Raw genomic sequence first — 14487 nt, 5'->3', positions numbered from 1 at the left:
TCACTGAGGTTCAAATCTTAGACCTCTTGGTTTGAAAGCCAGTCGCTTTACCACTCAGCCACCACACCCCCTACTTCATAAGTGTAGTGGCTTCATAACAAATGTGTAAACTGAGTTTACGTTGAGTGCATGCTTTGTTTTTCTTAAGGGGCTCCTCATTGTTGCGATGACTCCCTTAAAGAAGAGTTTTGTTTTCTAGCAAAAACTAGCTGTCTGAACAGAGTGCTCTTGATGATAACTCCTGCTATACACTGGGATTTCATTTAGGGATGTGAGGATGTACTCTTAGTAATTTTTGCTGTCTGTAAGTTTCAGACCTTCCTTTAATAAATATTATTACATCTTACCTCAAACACTGGACAGTTGAGTATGAACTCGGGATATCAGGACTACAGTAGGAGGTTCATATCATACAGTTAGCTTACCAACTTTTGGGATGTTTATATGTAACTTGATTTTTTTTTTATTTGGTATATCTCCTAGTTCTAAGGGTGCTTGGCTGTCCATCTCTATTGGATAATATCAGAATAATTTAAAGGGTAATTAAAATTGTGGCCACCACACAAACTCAACTGACTTAACATCATTTAGGTAAATGTTTTATTTAGTGATATCTATTCTAGTCTTTTTTGACATGACTACAATTTCACTAATTAACTGGCAATACTATTCCTTTGGCCAGGTTATTGTAAGTTTAGCAGACTAAATATTAATATAAAAAGCAGTAAAATTTAAGGAGAAAACAAAACACATTTTTTAATAATTTTTTTTTTTCAAATTGTAGGCTGCATTAAAATATTTGCTACCAAATATTTATATCTTTTACCAGCAAAATGTGAAATCCAGGCATTCTACTGGAGATTTTCACAATAAACCAAACAATGTCAAGGACTAAATTGAACTACAATAAAAAAAAAAGAATTGATCTCTAATTGTAACACTATCTCAATGCATGGGACCTGATCTTCATATCAAATCTCATTTATTACTGCCAGTGAGTTGGCCGAGTTGTTTTTAAATAGGTTTGAAGTCTTAGAGTGCCTGAATGAAATTATTTTGTATTACAAACAGAACTTAAACATTGGATTCTGCAGTGCTAAAAGAGTATACAAGTATTGCCACAGAGTTTAAAAAACAACAACATAGCATATCACCACTTCCTCTATTCTGTACACCAGATACACCGAAAAGCTTTGCTATTTATAGAATTTTACTGCCATGTATGAACATCTCCAATAGATATTTATTTCCATGCAAAATAATTCAAACTATTCGTTGTCCTTTTAAATTTTGAAATGGTATTTTATACCTTTTTTTTTGTGTGTAAATTCAAATTATGTTTAGGCCAAAACATAATTACTAAAACAGTATTTAAAAAAATAGTGATTATATATTTGAAATACTTATAATTATTGAAGAAAAAACCATTAAGTTTCAAGCACATTTGATACTTTTGTTTTTTTTAGATAACATTGGACATAGTACCCTTAAAATATCTCTAGAATAATTCAAAGATTACACATTTTCTTTTATAAATATCTTTTTTTTGTTTGTAAAGAAACTTTATAGATGTGAATACATGTTAATGTTAATTATCATACAGATATACATTTTCTCCTATCCAAATGTTACCAAGAATAACAGGTCAACTAACATTAAAGTTTATCAAGTTCACAATTTGTAATATTCCAGTTTAGTACAAAGCAAACCATTTTTAATGCACAACTACTTTTTTTTTTCTTAATACACCATGTTGCATCGTAAGATACGAAACAAAGTGTCGCAAGATATGTTAAGAGTTGTGACGAACTGGAAAATAAATATGCTGCATATGCAGAATTAGTAAAAGCTTATTTTCAACAATGACTACAAAGATATATAGATTTCCACCTATTGTCTGCACAAGTATCGATACTATATAAACAATGGGGTTAAAGCCCATCTTAGTGCCGATTCTACCTACAGATAAAATACAATTGTACTCATATGTGCACACAGAAAATGAAATAGTGCTTAGCATAGATCATGAATGGATTGGCTTAAAGGAAGAGCTTAAAAAAATTGGATTCTGCAATGCTAAAAAGTGAAAACAATTATATTACTTATAAACAGGGAAAAAAAAACCACTTCCTTTTGTATGTACACCGGACACACACATACACACAAAGCTAGCTATTCATAGTTTCCCGCCACATTTGAACATCTCTATAAACACTTAAATGTTAAATATTTTCACCCCATCAATTTTAGTTGATATATTTTTTTGGGATGGGGGTCAGAATTTTAAGCATTTCAAGTAGTCCCTGATGCACTGTGTAATAGTTTCACATTACGATGTAATGTAATTCTATGATAGTGAATATAGTTCAGTAGGCTACACTAAATCCATTCTTTCAGACATCTACTCCGAGAAAGTCGAATACCGATGATATGAGGTCACAGATGGGGTTCTTCTTGGTGCCTTTGTTTACAACTTTGCGAATTTGATCTGTAGGCAAGTTCTCAATGGGCAGCGGTCCTTAAAAAATGCGAACACGAGTCTAAATGAATTCCATAACAACATGAGTTAAACTTTTAAGAATTTCAAAAAAAGAGTCAATCTTTATATCTGTTAACTTGCCTCGTGCAGCGGCGAGGACAGGTAGCAGTCGTTTCTCGATGTGACCGCTAGGGGCCCCCTCACAGCAGAAAGCCAACACGGCAAAGGCTAACACGGTGGCCATGACAACACTTGACATGCTAGACTCACCGCACAAAGACATCCAAAGACGAGCCTTCTGGGATTTCCGTATCGTCTGGCAATAAAAGAACTAGATCGAGTAGCGCAAATGTATTAAATCTGTTTATCTTCTTTTATATACTAGCCTCCTGTGTTTTTCTGTGTATATCACAGATGTCACATTCTAGGAGCTGCAATTAACACCTCGAAAAATATCAGATTGAATTGTGACCAATCAACGAGAAGCTTCCATCTCCATTATTTCGTTATAACGTATGAGCGGTACGCTGTAAGATTAAATGGCTACACGAAGTGGGTTTATTGTAGCCTTTTCTGTAGTCCCTAAATCTTGTTTTCTTGATGTAGGTGATTAACCGCATTGGCTTCCAACCACCGTGTTTCCATCTCAAGAAAATGCGCAGTCATCTTGTATACGAAAAATCGAGGAAGAGGACACTACTCCACAAGGCTACGGAGACCCAGCGGTGACCTACATTACTACGCATTATCACACGCGATGCAGCCGAAACCGTAGTCTGCGAGGAGACAATTTAAAAACTCCTTTTAAATACGGTTGTAGCCTGGTGCCGCCCATGCTAGTGCGAGTCATTGGTTACTATGCATGACTAAATGCATGACGCGTAGGACGTAATCATCATTTTTTTTTTTTGAAGTAACGTCTGTATTATATAAGAGTCAGCTGACGCGTGAGTGGATGTTAAAGTGTTTCCGGAGAGCTCTTTGCGAGGCTTGTGATGAGTGTTATTATTATTATTATTATTATTCTTTTAAAACTTTCCTAGAAATCCATGACTATCATGAGGATCCCAGGTGGTCATTGGGGCCCGGGCGCAAATAGCCCATTTGTTCCCTTGGTAAATGCGCCACTGATTCGGATTCGGATACGTTTATAGCTCAAAACTATTAAGTTACAAATCTTTTAGGGACAAGAGTTATCCTATTCGAGCCCTCACTGAAGTAATGTCACCTGACTCGTTACATAAACTAGAGAAAAATCTTTGTCCCAAAATTTCGCCATAACTCATTTTTACAAGGTCCTCGATCTAATCCAGGTCATATTAATTGCACTCCACATCAAGTCATGTGACTTCATCCGAGAAATATGATTCGCTAACTTCATAATGTATTTCTACAATAATTGATTCACTGATATCAGTGGCGTAGCTAGGAATTTGCCATCATTTGGGGTTCCGAGATGCTTGACCTCTTTGGGGGCGCCTGCATTTTGCTTATATTTAATGTAAAAAAAAAAAACACTCATTTGGGGCCCCTCCCTCAAGTGGGGGCCCGTCCGGATGGGGGGGGGGGTCATATTCCCTCCTTCCTCCCCCCAACTCTAGCTACGCCTCTGACTTGGATGTTTCATTGATTTTATTTCTTAGAATAGTTTTCTAGTTGAACTTAGTATTTTTTTAAATTGTATTTTTCTATTGGCTTTGTAGGCTTTATTCTCCCGTGGGCGTACAGATGTCTGGTAACCCTATCTCTAATTTTTATTTAAAAAAAAATGCATTACGGTTCTAATTCACTGATCAGTGTTTGAAATATACATTAACAATATTTCTTCATCTCCATAAGTAACCTCCACTGCTCTAGCTTTCACATTAAAAAGATTTTACTGTTGCACGGGCGGTAATGCAGAGCTGTGTTACATTTATGTATAACAAGATAGCTTCCCTTTTATAGTATTATAAATTGTGTTATTTTTCGAGTCCTGAACAAATGAATGAACTGACCATAGATCTAGTACATTCTTGTAGAAAAACAAACTTGATACATAATTTAAAACAATGAATTTTAGTTTTAAAGATAGACATTTTTTTTTCAATAGTATACAATCATAACTAGACTTCACACCAACGCTAACATTTTTAAAAATACAATACATCAAGACTATATTTGCGGAAACTTTAATTTAAAAATAACTTAATCAATTGATAGATCGATTATCCTTAAGTAATATGTTAAAGTGATCGCCCCGCTCCTAGCCAGGAGGAAGGCTTTAAAAAATGTTGTTCTATATATTATGCAATTTAAACTAAAAAAAAAAGCTGAATTTTTAAAGTATATAAACTTATTTAAGTTTACTGTAAATATAGTTTGCTTAATTTCAATATTTTAAAAAATAATGTTTTTTAAAATAAACATTTAAAAAATATAAACAATAATTTATATAAAAGCATGTATCAAACAAAAACATATTTATTTTATAGCGGTAAAAAAACAAAGAAATGAAGCAAATTTCAAACTTTTGATTTTGTTAAAATATAATTATTTTATAATTATCTCCCTTTATTTCTTTCGCAACCACCAAAAAGACTTTTTGTTGAAGACTTTTTCATTGATTAAATTTCTTTCGCATAATTTGCACAAAGTGCGGATTGGTCATCTGTCCACTCTGGCAAGTGTGCCGATGGAACTGCCGCCAAATGAGCCACTTTGAATTGTTATATGATGACAATGATGTCATATCGTGATTGGATGGCTGCCTGGTCGTGCGGTTTGCGCGCTGGACTGTCGTCCAGATTTATCGATTGTCCAGCGTTCAAACCCTTCCCGCTCCCATCCCCCGTCGTCCTGCGGGAGGTTTGGACTAGGAAGTAAGAATCTTCAACTCTGAAGGAACATCCGAAACATGTCAAACATTTTTACAAACAAACATTTGGTCCTGGCCTCAGTGCTTGATTTACGTATAGCACCAGCTTAGCCTTAGAGCCCCCCACTTTCTTGGGGCTTCAAACATTGTTCGAGTGACTTTGTTGTTATTAATAATGATTTTATGTTAAAGATGTATTATTCCCCTATCTATCTATATTTTTTAATGGTACAAAACAAGAAAAAAAATAATTGAAACAGCCATGAAAACCAAATCAAAGCCGAGTCTTATGTTAACAAGGAACGTCTGCAATTTATAATGTAAGACTGTGTATCATTTTAACCCTCTAGATATTCTAAAATCATATTTTGCATTGACATATATTAATCTATGGAATTATAAAGAGATCCATATCTCAATGAGCTTAGGGCCTTATAAAGTTTGTTCCGCCCTGCCTAGCCTTACCATTTATAAAACATCTTTGACAGACGTAATAGTGCAATGTTGTTTTATTGACACACACCATACATACATAGTCAGCTCGTTAATGTAGGATCTTATCTTGAATGTGGATATGTTATTGTAGGCCTATAACTTGTACAAATATTTAACTTGTACAAATATTTAATTTGTACAAATAGGCTATTTAATTTGTACAAATATTTAACTTGTACAAATATTTAATTTGTACAAATAGGCTATTTAATTTGTACAAATATTTAACTTGTACAAATATTTAACTTGTACAAATATTTAACTTGTACAAATATTTGTACAAATATTTAACTTGTACAAATATTTAATTTGTACAAATATTTAACTTGTACAAATATTTAACTTGTACAAATATTTAATTTGTACAAATATTTAATTTGTACAAATATTTAATTTGTACAAATATTTAACTTGTACAAATATTTAACTTGTACAAATATTTAATTTGTACAAATATTTAACTTGTACAAACTTACATATTTAATTTGTACAAATATTTAACTTGTACGAATATTTAACTTGTACAAGTATTTAACTTGAAGAAATATTTAACTTGTACAAATATTTAACTTGAAGAAATATTTAACTTGTACAAATATTTAACTTGTACAAATACACAAATACAATATACGCAACGTAAGCCCTCGCATGCAATCTTTGAGTTGTCGATGCATAATCAAGAAACACTGACATAGATCACGTGACCTAATTTTTCCAGTAAAAAGACCTTGACTTCAGATATTGAGCTGCATTATCATGTCCAAAAACACTCGCTGCATCGAAAACTCAAGCTCATTCTAGATGAGATCATTATCTTATCTTATCTTATATGATACAGGCGTTGCTTCAAAAGCTTATATAAGAAAGCTTATATCAACACTGTCTGGTGCAATGTTTGTACACGTTATTTCTCCCATTTCCCATTCTCGGATCAAGTTGAAACTTTGCACAATCATTCATTGTCCCTAACAAAATATAAATCAAATCAAAATATAAATCAATTAAAAAATTTGCAATTATTTAATTAATCAGTGGTAATTAATTTAGTTTAATATTGATTAAGGGAAATAAATCTTACAGCATGGATAAATAAGTTTATAAATGTACAGTTTTTTCCTTATATAAGTATTTAAGTGTTTTTTTTGTCATTATTATTCTTGTTAAGAACTTATGTCATCGGCTTTGTTTTTTTCTTCCTGTTTAAATGAGAGAAAAATCCAAAAACATTTGTGATCTTTTAAATGTAATATTGTGTTATTAAAGAATAACAGCAGTATCTGAAGTAAAGTTCTGTTGATAGTTATTTGAGCAAGATGTCATAAAATATGACGCCATTATTGTTTCCTTCTTCCCGCCAATCCTAGCAATGTCTCCCTTGCAGAGCCTCATCTAGACATACAAAGGCCATAAACTACTTGATTTATGCTGCCCCTTTATATAGGTCCGGATTTTATATGTAAGTTCTAAATATCTCTTGAGGGCTCTGATCAGGGTCGGACTGGTTGTTAAAAATCGTCCCTGGCATTAAAATGTAACCCGGGTGACAAGTTGTGTGACATAAGATAAACATCTAGATCTATATATATAATGTAAAGTTTGAGAACGCGTCCAACGCAAATTCATGTGTCAATCTAGTCGTGTATGTTAGTTAGAGACTTCATCTCTACTAAGTCATCGGTTTTCCTGGCTGATTCAGGCAACCTTTTACACGCTCTAATGGTACTAGGAACGAATGAGCACTTATATGTCCTAGTGTGCGGAATAAGTTATGTGCCTTTCAGTATGTCTTATGAGTATTGTATTAAGCTGATATTTTCAAATTGTAAATTCTGGTATTATAGCCACTTTACTGGGTTGTAGATGTGTTGATTTCGTCATTGGCATACATGGGTGTAGAGGCGCGGTGGTTAAATGGTAAAGCGCATGGCTTCCGAACCGGGGGTCCCGGGTTCAAATCCTTTTTAACGCTAGGATTTTTTATTTTGGGATCTTTAGAGCGCTTCTGAGTCTATCCAGCTTTAATTGGGTACTTGATATTAGTTGGGGAAATGTAAAGGCGGTTGGTCGTTGTGTTGGCCACATGACACCCTCGTTAACCGTGGGTCACAAAAGCAGATGACCTTCAAATCATCTTCTCATCAGACCACACGGTTTAAAAGGGGTACCTTACTCTTATCTTTCTGTGATACTTTCATTTAGGTAAAAACTAACGGACATGTATGTAACTGAACTGTAACTTTATTATGGTGCATGGGTTTGTAGCTGAAACCTTTTAATGTGTGCTCTATTGGGGGGGGGGCAGGGGCGTATCTAGAGATTTGCCATCATTTGAGGGCCCGTAGGGCTTGACCTCTTTGGGGGTGGGGACCCTGCATTTTGCGTAATATTTAATATTTAAAAAAAAACAACACTCAAGTGGGGGCCTGGGGGGTGACTTTCAAATTCTCCCCCATCCCACCCTAGCTACGCCACTGGGTGGGGGTGGGGGTTTACGATATTAGATGGGTTAAAAAAAGGACTCATATCGGACCATCCATATCGGACCACATCCCTTTGCAAATACACGTACCTTTTTGTGTTACATCATTTTTAACCTCTGAATGGTGACGGGAAGCGTACCGGAACTTAACATGAGGGACAAGATAAAGAACACGCGGTATGATGGGAAGGGTTTGGAAAACGGAAAAAAAAAAAATATAAAAATTCCACAACTCACAAAAACATCGATCTCCTCGTAAAGTATCTCTCCGGTGCGTACGTGCGGAAACGCGCGTACGCTACGCCCGCCCTCGGGCGGTCCGCAGAGATCTTGTTGTTTTCATTCAACCTAACCTGACCTGACCTGACCTTGCGAACCATAGTCCTGAAAGGCACTACTGGTGAGTGTGGACGTGCCTTTTGTGTATGTGTGTGACTGTGTGTGACAATGTGTGTTGTGTGTATTGAAAGGCAGCATTGGTGAAGGGGTGGTGGGTGGAAGCGGTGTTTACGCGCAAACGTTTCATCACCATCTTTTTCAAGTAGAACACGCTGACCTACTTTTGCGTGTCTAAATATAGAGCTCTTTCCTTTCTCGTAAATTTTGCGTATGGCTCAAATAGTCATTTAGCGATAAGAAGTATGACTCCTGCTAATGCTGCTATAGATAATTACAAAATTAAAATCTGCCACCACCCCCCTCCCTTTTTAAAAAAACTATTTTGCTATTATTTATAGAATTTTGGCAGTGTGATTAAAAGATCCGCGAGACTACTATTAAGACTATCCATTAGTAAGAAAACAATATACCAAGTTTGGGTATCAAAGTTTCAAAAGTAAATATGGAAAAGCGATAAAGTGAATGCTCACAGCTAAGAAGCCCGAGTTAGTGACTCTTGTTGTCCAGATGTTACGTTCGCAAGTCCTTTCGGGTTTACCTTTTTCTTAAAAAAAAAGATTTATTGAATATATATATGGGTTGGTGGACACTGATCTCGAAAACGGCTCTAACGATTTACCTAGAAATTTGACAGTTGTCGTATATTGTTAGGATAAGAATTACTAGCTCGTTGGCCACACTGGGACTACTCTAGTTTGACCGTTATAACTTTTCAAAGTAAAAAAAAAAGAAATTTAAATTTGGCTGGAAAACGAGAAACTATTTATCTTGAACGAACTAGACGTCATCGGGTTTTTCCGCATTCATTCAAGAATTTAATAAATTAATATTCAGGAACATTTTGCGCTTCGTCTTCTAAGCCTAGATCTAAAGACCTATCTTTGGAATACTACAAAGTCTGGTACACAGACCTATATATATTATATCTAGACTGGAAAACGGAAACAAATTCTTAATCGCGATTGATCAACTCACAGACCTATATATACAGATTGTTATGTATTAATCACTGAACTATATATTCAAGCATATTTCAGGCAAATTCATGAAATAAAGCCATTTCGTATTAGTTTCCATTAAGATAATGTCTCGAAAATCCGTAATCGAAATAATTCACGTCTATTTACATTTAATTAGCTGATTACCTAGATCTTTGTAGATTATGTATCTAAAAATTGCAAAATAATAATTATGAGACGGTAGTGCTCTTTTTTTTCGATGTTCAATTACTAGATCGAGATCTAAACATGGAACTATATATGTTACATAGGTTAGGGTTGAAAAAAAAAACAGCTTTACTTCTTATAACTACTTTACAAAACAACGCCTTGTTTCATCTTTAAAAAAAAAAATTCACGACATTTTTTGTAGTGTTAAAAGATCTCCATGCACAGTCTAGATATAATATATATAAGTCTGTGGTCTGGTAAATATATATATTCGCTTAACCAGGATTCTTTCTCTGGAGAAAGGGGAAGAGGGGGTGGGGTAAAAAAATTGCTCCATTGTTTTTTAGTCATGCATTTGTTATTAAGAGAAAAACAATCGTTTTTATAAAAGTAGGGATTGTCTTTTTTTTTTTTTTTAAAGGATTTTAATGTGTTTTTTTTTGTTCTTCACAGTCATGATATCATTTATTGTAATGATGACCGGGGCTCGCAAAGACCTTCCTTCAGGGAAAAGGCAGACAGAGAAAGCGATGGAAACACACACACACAATAAAAGAATGGACGGGCCTGCCATTGAAAGAGGTTCTATCCAAGGCAAAAAGACAGAGAGGAATGGAGAAAGACGGTCGACAAATCTTGCATGGTGCCCCAACGGTCCAACAGACTTAAAGGGCGTTAAGGTGAGGTGAAGGTGATTCTTCACAAAGCTAATGGTGTGAGATTTAAATTATCATTTGTAAATACAATTATTACAACGCATTATTAAAAAGATCTGTAAGAAATGCAGACATCGCCTCATGTTACTCAACCCAAGAAGGACCAGGAAAAAAATAGGCAATACATTTAAGATTGTTTCATATTACTTTAAAAGAGATGACAGTTGATATCAACTCATGTTACTCAATCCAAGAAGGACCTGGAAAAATAGGCAATACATTTAAGATTGTTTTGTGAAACAAAAGATAAATAGCCTATCTTATCTTCTTATCTTATAAATTACAGGCGTTACTTTAAAAGAGATGACAGTTGATATCAACTCATGTTACTCAATCCAAGAAGGACCTGGAAAAATAGGCAATACATTTAAGAATGTTTTATATTGTGAAACAAAAGATAAATAGCCTATCTTATCTTCTTATCTTATAAATTACAGGCGTTACTTTAAAAGAGATGATAGTTAATTAATATCCATGAGTATCCGTGTATCAATCTAGTCATGCTTGTTAATCAGAGACTTAAAATTCTGCCAAGTCTTTGGTTTTCATGGCTGATTCAGGCAACATCTAACCAAATCCGTGCTTTTTGACTCTTAAAAAAAAGGGCAAATACCAAACGTGAATGACATTTCTGAATAAAGTGCAGCTTTTATAGTTACGTGCATGAAGCTTTCGTCCTGATCTTGTAAAAGACTAGTTTGCCGAACAGGAAGCGAACCCTAGATCTCCGAGTTTGGCACCTAACCACCAGACAAGCCTATGCCCATAACCAACAATCAATAAAGTGTTTGGAATAAAAATTAAAAAAAAAAACCTGGCTAAAATCGTTGGTCTGAAAACCAATCGAAAGAAACATCTCGAATTGAATAGAAAGTAGGTCAAGTTCATGATGATGAAAACACACAGGAGAAAGGAGGTCACGAAAATACGAGAATTCACAATTAATATGAACCAGGGTGCTAGATCTATTTACTAACTAATTCGTTACACTTCCATTCCCCACGTGCTCCCCCCTCCCCCTTTTTAAAACCCTTACAACTCTTAGCTTATTGTAATTTCCAATTATGAATGTGTGTTTGTACGCCCGTGGCTGTGTGTGGCGCTGTTTTTGTGCGCGAGTGTGTTTACGTTCGCTAGAGTATGGGGGCGTGGCGAAAGAAAAAAAAAAAGAATGAAGGGGCGGGGACAGAAAGGTAAAGAAATGTATGATTCCCTTTTTTGGAAACACTGCCAACTTTGTCTGGTAGATTTCCTGCAAAGGAAACGGAAGTAGATCTAGATCTGTATTGTTGGCATGACATTATGGCATATTCCCAATAGGACTGGTCGTTGTGAAAAGTAGATTAATAGTAGGTCAATTATGTACCTTTAAAAAAAAGTTTGTTTTAGTTTTTACCACTGACAAAAACTTGAGCGCGCTGATCTCAAAGTAATGGATTGCTACTTTGAATATTATCGAGGCTTTTTATGGGATGATTTGAAAATCCCCCGGGTCCCCAGTTGAGAGGGGCCCCTAAATGAGTGTTCAATTTTTTTTTCATTAAATATTAAATATTACGCCATGTCATGCCATGATGTCGATTGCCAAAATGCGGGGGCCACTAAAAGGGCCAAGCCCCCCTCGGCCCCAATATGATGGCTAATTCCTAGCTACGCCACTGTCCTTATAGGCTAGTAATAGTTCATTGATCGTATTGTATCTTAAACATAGATTCGGAGACACTCCAGGGAAGACGGCTAAAAAGTAACATTAGTAATATAATACTTTAAACACTAAACAATAACTTTGAATAAAAAAACAACAACAACTAATAACATACTTAGAAAGACACAAAGATAAAACATTTCTTAATGTTCTATATGCTTGGACAAATTCATTTTTTTAAAGTGCCATAGTTAATGGAATGGGTTACGTCCCAGAAAAACCAGGACTCGATTGAAATCTCCACCATGAAAGACCAAGGCTAAATGAAACTTTTATTTTAGATCTGGCTGTTCTCAGACCCTCTAGCGCCCAGTGTCACGCGGTGGGGTGCAAAGTAGTGTCTTTTTTCTTCTTTAAAAAATGCTTTGAATTTATTGGAGGTTTTCAGGATAAACTAAAAAAAAATTTCAAGGACGCTGAAGTGAAATTCACTGTTGCCAACTAAATAAAATAATTGAGCTATAAATTGAACTCATTCGTCTCCTAACTGACGATACCAACGTTGATTTGACCCAATTCAATTTATTTTCGGTTTTATAAAATTTAATTTGTGTTCTATAAAAAAAGCGTGCATTCTTCTATAATTATATACCTAACATAACATTTTCTGATCTCAGACAAAAAAAAAAAAAAGTTAATAATTCCATCGGAACGTGGAAAAGATTTACGGAGAGAAAGAGTTAACGAGATCTCAATGCGTGGCATTCGATATTGGCATCAAATTTCCTTTATTACCAAGATAGCTATCTTAAATAATTTCCAAGTGAACGTTAAATAATACATTTTACAGCACCCAATTAGTTTGTGCTACAAACGGAAGAGCTTGGACAATTTGTTTCTTATCGCCTGCCAAAACATCCCGCTTGTTAATGTATCTGCATGGATGGTATTCTTGTATCTGCCGACCTAAAAAGTTTCCAAAAAAGTATAATAAACCCTTTAAAAATAGAGGTTATCAAAAGTTGGGAGACTATATACACCGGATACGCCCAATAGCTAGCTTTTTATAGTTTTCCGCTATGTATGAAAATCTAGCTCGTATAAAGACTTCTGAGATAATAAACTATAGATACTCACATAAGCGCAAAATAAGCTATTATATAATTTCAAATTTAAACTGTTATAGGTCTATAATTAAAACACTAGATAAAAAGTCTAGGACTAAATCACGTGCTTGTTAAACTCAGCGAACTTCAGATGACCTTGTCAGCACTGACACTGGACATGTACACTGCCACCGCCCTTCGTGTTTTAATATTTAGACAACGAAAGTCTTGGCCTGTCCACTTGACATTTATTTTTTTATCAACTACCTGGCCTCTGGCGTTGACAAATTAACTCTTTCTCTCCTAACTGACGATACCAACGTTGATTCCACCAGAATATGGTAAATAATTACGGAGAAAAAGAGTTAATAGAAAAAAAGCACGTTCATTCTGCTAGTTTGATTTTGCAACTGTTCACAATATTGCAACTAGCTAACTCAGCCTATGTATATAGAAGATGAGAGACTAGGTTTTTAGTTGGGGGTAAATCAGGCCCGTCTTCAGAAATACCCGGGCCCGAAACGACTGGATACGTGTAGGCCCAGTGGCGTGGCAAGGGTATTGGGGGCCCCGGGGGGGGGGCTTGGCATCTTTAGGGGCCCCTGCATTATGACATTCTACAATCTACATCATGACATGAGATAATAGCGTAATATTTAATGTAACAAAAAACAATCGAACACTCATTTGGCCCCCTCCCCTCAAGTGGGGGCCCGGGGGGATTTTCAAATTCTACCACATACCCCACCATAGCTACACCATTTTGTAGGGCCATCTCCCTCCCACCCGTCTTTTTGGTGTCGGGCCTAGGGAAGGGACTCCCCTCCAATGACACGTTCAATTTCAACGCGTATGGAGCTAAGAGTCCGCGGGTCATACGGTGAGCATCACTGATCGATATCTGTTCTAATTTTTTTTACCTTGATTACTCCCCCCCCCCCCACACCATCCCCACGAAAATCTCCGACACTCATTAACTGTGAAGGTAACCAATGTACCACACTCCAGCCTTAACGTGCTGTGTTCAACCAAAGCAACAACAACCACTCCAACAAAACAGATAAGAAAAGATAAAAAAAAAAAAAAAGCGACAACAACAAAATAACTTGAAGTTCTGCTAATGAACATCAAACGTCGTTCAG

This window comes from Biomphalaria glabrata, chromosome 6 (assembly GCF_947242115.1).
Source record: "Biomphalaria glabrata chromosome 6, xgBioGlab47.1, whole genome shotgun sequence".
NCBI classification, from domain to species: domain Eukaryota; kingdom Metazoa; phylum Mollusca; class Gastropoda; family Planorbidae; genus Biomphalaria; species Biomphalaria glabrata.
Note: the sequence above shows the minus strand (reverse complement) of the source record.